We start from the raw sequence: 6000 nt of genomic DNA, 5'->3' as shown, positions 1-6000 counted from the left end.
GTGCACCAATCATTGTTGGTGGTGATTACCTTCACCTCGTTTTTTTTTCCTTTCATTGAGATTGTTGGTGGTGATTACCTTTACCTAGTTTTTTTTCCTTTCATTGAGATTGTGCTCATTTTTTTGTACCATTTTTATTGGATATTGTTGGTTACTATTTTATATATATATATATATATATATATATGATCAATATGTTGAAATGCTTTACCCCATTGAAAATACAATTATAAATGGGTCATATAAATTACCAAAATGCTTAAAGTTTCATTTTGTATTTTCAATGGAGTACATGGGACAATGCTTGAATTTCATTACATTGAGGAAGGAGCTAAATTGCATGTAGCATATGGTGCAATTTAACGTATGCTTAAGTGCTTAAATTTTCATCTTGTATATGCTTAAATTTCAGTGTTGCACATGGCCTGAACAATGGGATAAAATTTTCCCACGTCGGGGATGTAAGGGGAGAAAGGGAACTTTTCCTGTATAAATAGCCAATCACTTCCCCCAAAAACCTCGCAACAGTCACGTTGTTCATCACGACATATGGATGTGGGGCCATCCACCTGAATGTCTGCCATCACCATTGAATAAATTTTTTAAAAATAATGTAAATTAAAATAAATATCATGGAAGCAATTAATTAAATAGAAAATTTAAGAATATAAAAAAAAAAAAAATCTTGATACCTCATATATAGCAAAATTAAGAATATATATATATATATATATATATCCTGATACTTTTTATATTTAGGTTTCATTTCAAAATAGGTTCAAGATTTTAAAAAATATTTTGGGGCATAAAACTGGCAGATTTTATTTCTCTAAATCTAAAAAAACATGTTTTTTGTAAAAGACATCCTCTCAAAATTTTCTTTTCCCTCTCCACCGCACCCTTTCTCTCTATTCTTTCTCAAGTTTAACCCCTCACTCTCTCTCCTCCCATTCTCTCTCTTCATATTACCCATCTCTTTCCCTCACTCTCTCTCCTCCATATTACCTATCTCTCTCCCCTCACTCTCTCTCCTCCATGTTACGTATCTCTTTCCCCTCACTCTCTCTCCTCCCAAATACATGGTAAGAATACAGAGTTCTCTCATGTTTAAACCCTCACCCCTCACTCTCTCTCCTCCCATTCTCTCTTTTTATGTTACCCATCTCTTTTCCCTTACTCTCTCTCATCCCAAATACACAGTAAGTATATAGAGTTCTCTTTCTCTCTCCACCGCACCCTTTTTTTCTATTCTTTCTCATATCTAACCCCTCACCCCTCACTCTCTCTCCTCCCATTCTCTCTCTTTATGCTACCCATCTCTCTCCCCTCACTTTCTCTCCTCTCAAATCACAGTAAGTATACAGAGTTCTCTTTTTCTCTCCTTTTCTCTCTCCACCGCACCCTTTCTCTCTATTCTTTCTCATGTCTAACCCCTCACTCTCTCTCCTTGTATTCTCTCTCTTCATGTTACCCATCTCTCTCCCCTCACTCTCTCTCCTTCTTTCTCTTCACATTTTCCATCTCTCTTTCCTCACTCTCTCTCCTTCCAAATACATAATAAGTATAAAGAGAAAAAGAGAAGTCATCTCTCTCCCCTCACTCTCTCTCTTCCCAAATACACAGTATGTATACAGCAATAAGTCCCATTCTCTCTCTTCACGTTTCCCATCTCTCTCCCCTCACTCTCTCTTCCCAAATAGAGAGTATGCATACGGAGAGAAAGATACTCTCTTCCCATGATCGAATTTTTTGGTTTTTTGTAACCCATAATAGAATTTTTTGTAATCCATGATCGAAATGTTTGTTTTCTTTTCTTGTAATCCATGATCGATTTTTTTGTTTTTTTTTTTTTTTTGTAACCCATGATAGAATTTTTTGTAATCCATGATCGAATGTTTTGTAATACATGATCGAAATGTTTGTTTTTTTTTTGTAATCCATGATCGAAATGTTTGTTTTTTTTTTTGTAATCCATGATTGAATTTTTTGTTTTTTGCTTTTTTTGTAACCCATGATAGAGTTTTTTGTAATTCATGATTGAATTTTTTGTAATCCATGATCGAACTATTTTTTTCTTTTTTTGTAATCCGCGATTGAATTTTTTGTTTTTTTTGTTTGTTTTTTTTGTTTGTTTTTTTTTGTAATCCATGATCTAATTTTATGTAATCCATGATCGAATTTTATGTAATCCATGATTGAATTTTATGTAATCCATGATTGAATTTTTTGAAAATTTGTGATTTTTTTTGTTTAATCCATGATCGAATTTTTTTTTGTAATCCATGATAGAATTTTTTGAAAATTTGCGATTTTTTTTTTAATCCATGATCGATTTTTTTGAAAATTTGTTTTTTTTTTTTTTAATCCATATTATTCAAAGAGAAAACGAGAGAGATGATGATTCTGAGGCCACCCTATCCCAGCCATATTATTCACATATCTAGTCCCAACAGCAACAGTGTAGGGATGAGCACGAAATACTGTAAATTAAATGCTGAATGGCGGTTCATGCAGGGAAAGAACATATCAATATTCGCATATTCATTCAAAAACATGAAAATTCTTAATGGAGTACCTTCATTTTTTATTGAATTCCTAAAAAACAATATTTATAATGAATTTTAATAATTTTTTTGAATTTTTTTTAAGCTTTATTCTGACCGATTCACCCGATTCCCGATCCGGATCGCCGATTCGTCAATCCGGATCGGTTTTTTGGAAGCCCGATCCGAGTCACCGATCCGTTTTTTAAACCATTGGTTCTTACTATATAAGAGGAAGATCTAAAAATTTCGAGAAAAAATAAAAATAAAAAAATTATGGGTTCAATGTGAGAATTGTTATGCATTGAATTATAATAAATTATTTAAGTCTAAAATGAATGTTTGTGAAAAATGTGGATATCACTTGAAAATGAGTAGGGTTTCAAAGAAAGATTTTAGGTTTGACAGGAAATAGGAATTGACTAGCACGAATTAGATACAGAGATTTTGTGGTTCTAGAAGTGAGAGTGAAATCGAGGAAGATTTTAGAGAGAGAGAGAGACAAATGCCTTTAAAAATTCCTAGTTGTTGCCTAGGATCAAGTTTAGCTTATGGGCAATGTTCAAAAACTCGGCCGCCCAGTCGCCTAGGCGTCCAGTCGCATAAAGTGAGAGCGAAATAGAGGAAGATTTTAGAGAGAGAGACAAATGCCTTCAAGAACTCCTAGTTATTGCCTAGGATCAAGTTTAGCTTATGGGCAATATTCGAAAATTCGGCCGCCCAGTCAGCTAGGCTTCCAATCGCATAAAATGCCTAGGCAGAATCTAGGCGATGCACCTAGGCGGCATGCGTCTAGGCACCCGCTTAGGCACTATAGTCAAGGCGGGCCTAGGTGCCACCTCGATGCAGGTTGCCTAGGGTGGAAAAATGCCCTCGGCTACAGTCAAAATTATAATTTTTCCCCTTGGGCTTTGGGGGGACATTCTAAACCCCCAAAACCAAATGTGGTATCTAGAGAGAGAAAAACTCCCCAAAAACCTCTATTTTGTGATTATATCGAAAGATTGATAAATTTTTTATTTTTTCAATTTCTTCCGAAATCAAAGGCAATGCTTCATGGTAGTTTTCGGAGCTTCTAGTGGTCAATAGTGATGACTTTTGGCGATCGAATAGACGAGGTTTGGGCCAACATCGTTTTCAAATTAATATTTTTAGAGCATCATGCTATTATGATATTTGAGATTTTTTTTGCTATAACGTATTATATTTTGAATCATTTGATTTTTTTTAAATTTTTTTCCTTTTATGATATATTTAGATATTTGTAGTTGAAAGATTGATTTTTTTTTTTGTGATTAATTGATCACTACCGCATTTGGATGATGAAATTGGTCCTATATCGAATTCTTTTATGAATAATTGGTTCTTATTTTGTACAATGTGTGATGTTTAGGTATCTTATTAGTTTTGTTTTGCCTTTTCGATATTTTTAGATATTTGTAGATGAAACATTTACCAATTTGGACTTATATTTTGTGAATAGTTTTGTACTTTGGATGAAATTGATATTTTATGAATATTTGATATCCAAAACTAAATCTTATAAATAATTAATAAATAATAATTATATTATAACTTTTATCTTAATTAATTGTCCCTGCTCCCCCCTAGGCAGCCAGGCACCCAAAACGCCTAGGCACCGCCTGCGCTTATTTTAACATTACTTATGGGTTCTCTCTTAAGGTTGGGAACCATGTTAAATTGGAATTAAAATTAATGTCAGCTCATCTATTTGGGTCTTCATATATTGAGTATACAGATAGAGTTACCCCCACACTCATAACAAATTTTCCATACAAGACAATTCATGAGCAGTAAAAGGTCTGTCTTGGCGTTGGATTATCTCTGCAGATGGTAGGCAACCATGTCCGTCTTAGCATGAGCCATAGAGGTTCGGTGTTAACTTCGAACTTTTTCATTTCTCTGTCTCTTTCCTATTTTCTTGGTTATTGATGTTTTTTCTTTGGTTCCTGAGACGAAAACCTTGATTTTCATTGGTTTAGTCTCTTTCCTTCTTTCTTGGTCGTGAGAAGAAATTATGTGAAACCTAAACTCGTCTCCTCTCTCTTTCTCCTTCTTATCTTCTTGGTTACTGAGACGATTCAATTTCTGTTTCTCTGCCTCGCTAACAGAAACTATCCTCTCTATCTCTTCCTATTTTAATGAAAACTCAATCTCTCTTTAACATGAAACCAGTATTTTCATATTTGCATCTCAACTCCTATCTTCTCTCATCTCTTTCCTATTTTCTCCATTTAACACCCAATTAACTCTCTCTCTCGCTCTCGCTCTCGCTCGCATGGTCGTTAAACGCACAGGCTGTGCACTGGGATTTTCCATAATTGTGAATTATAGAGATAGGTTGGTCTCTTTGATTTCAACATTGGCCACTGTGTTCTAACATCAAACATCAGGATTTATTTTAGTATATGGCATACCTGACAAATCTTGCTCATATTAATCTGGAGTTCAGTTAAGTTTTTATCGGAGAGCTTATAGTCCAATCATAGTCTGAGGCAGTATACCGAAAATCGACTCGGCCAACTTACTCCATTCTTGGCTGAGGCAAGTCACTTGGACAAGTCGAAGCAACTCGCCCGAGTCCAACCCAACTTAAAAAACTAAAAATAAAGAAGAAAAAAGAAGCATATATAAGATAACCTCCCGTTCTCTAACATCAAACATTACATGGCATGTTCGTTAGGTCTGCCGCACTGATGCAATGGCACCTTGCGCCAGGTCCTGTCATCGATCCTTATATGACTCTTTTTTTAACTGTACTCCTTCAAAACATAGTGAATGGGCTGGCGTGTTATCCAAAGGCCACCCCGATGTTTTTAAGTTCAAGTGGACATATTAATATATATAACTTTGAATACTTGGGTGTACAGAAACACTTTCAAAAAAGAAAATTACTTGGGTGTTCAGAAAAACTCGCCTCACCCATTGCGCGAGGTCAAGCAACTCAACTGAGTCCCGGTACACTGCGCTGAGATAATAATAAAATGGGATGCAAGTCACCACAAGGCAAGTTATGCAAATCATGTCCTCTCTAGAAGCGAACTGACTGGTTAATAAACTCCCTCAATCTTACAAGGCATCTATCTGGCAGTGAAATAAGTTGAGTTCATTGACCAAATATGGGATTTTAGAGATGCAAACAGAAGGCTAATGATCACTATGTTGCACCCTTTACTCTTTCTTTGAATCGAAGTCTTTGTCGTCAACATCTGGTGCTTCTATTATGCTTTCACATATTATCAAAGTTTTACTCACATCTCAATCATACCCCTTCAAAGAGCCTGTCATGTTTCATGAAGTATGAGGATTTGGGTTTGTTGATTGTTTAAGGTGATAATGGGATTCTGGCTTGGGCTTGATTTGTTGAGGAGTTGAGTGTAAGGTGTTGCGTGTTAAAACTGTATGTCCGAAGTTCTAGTTCTATTGCTGAACTACC

The sequence above is a fragment of the Amborella trichopoda genome, chromosome 6, assembly GCF_054954075.1.
Source record: "Amborella trichopoda isolate Santa Cruz 75 chromosome 6, AtrichopodaSantaCruz75HAP2 v2.0, whole genome shotgun sequence".
NCBI classification, from domain to species: domain Eukaryota; kingdom Viridiplantae; phylum Streptophyta; class Magnoliopsida; order Amborellales; family Amborellaceae; genus Amborella; species Amborella trichopoda.
Note: the sequence above shows the minus strand (reverse complement) of the source record.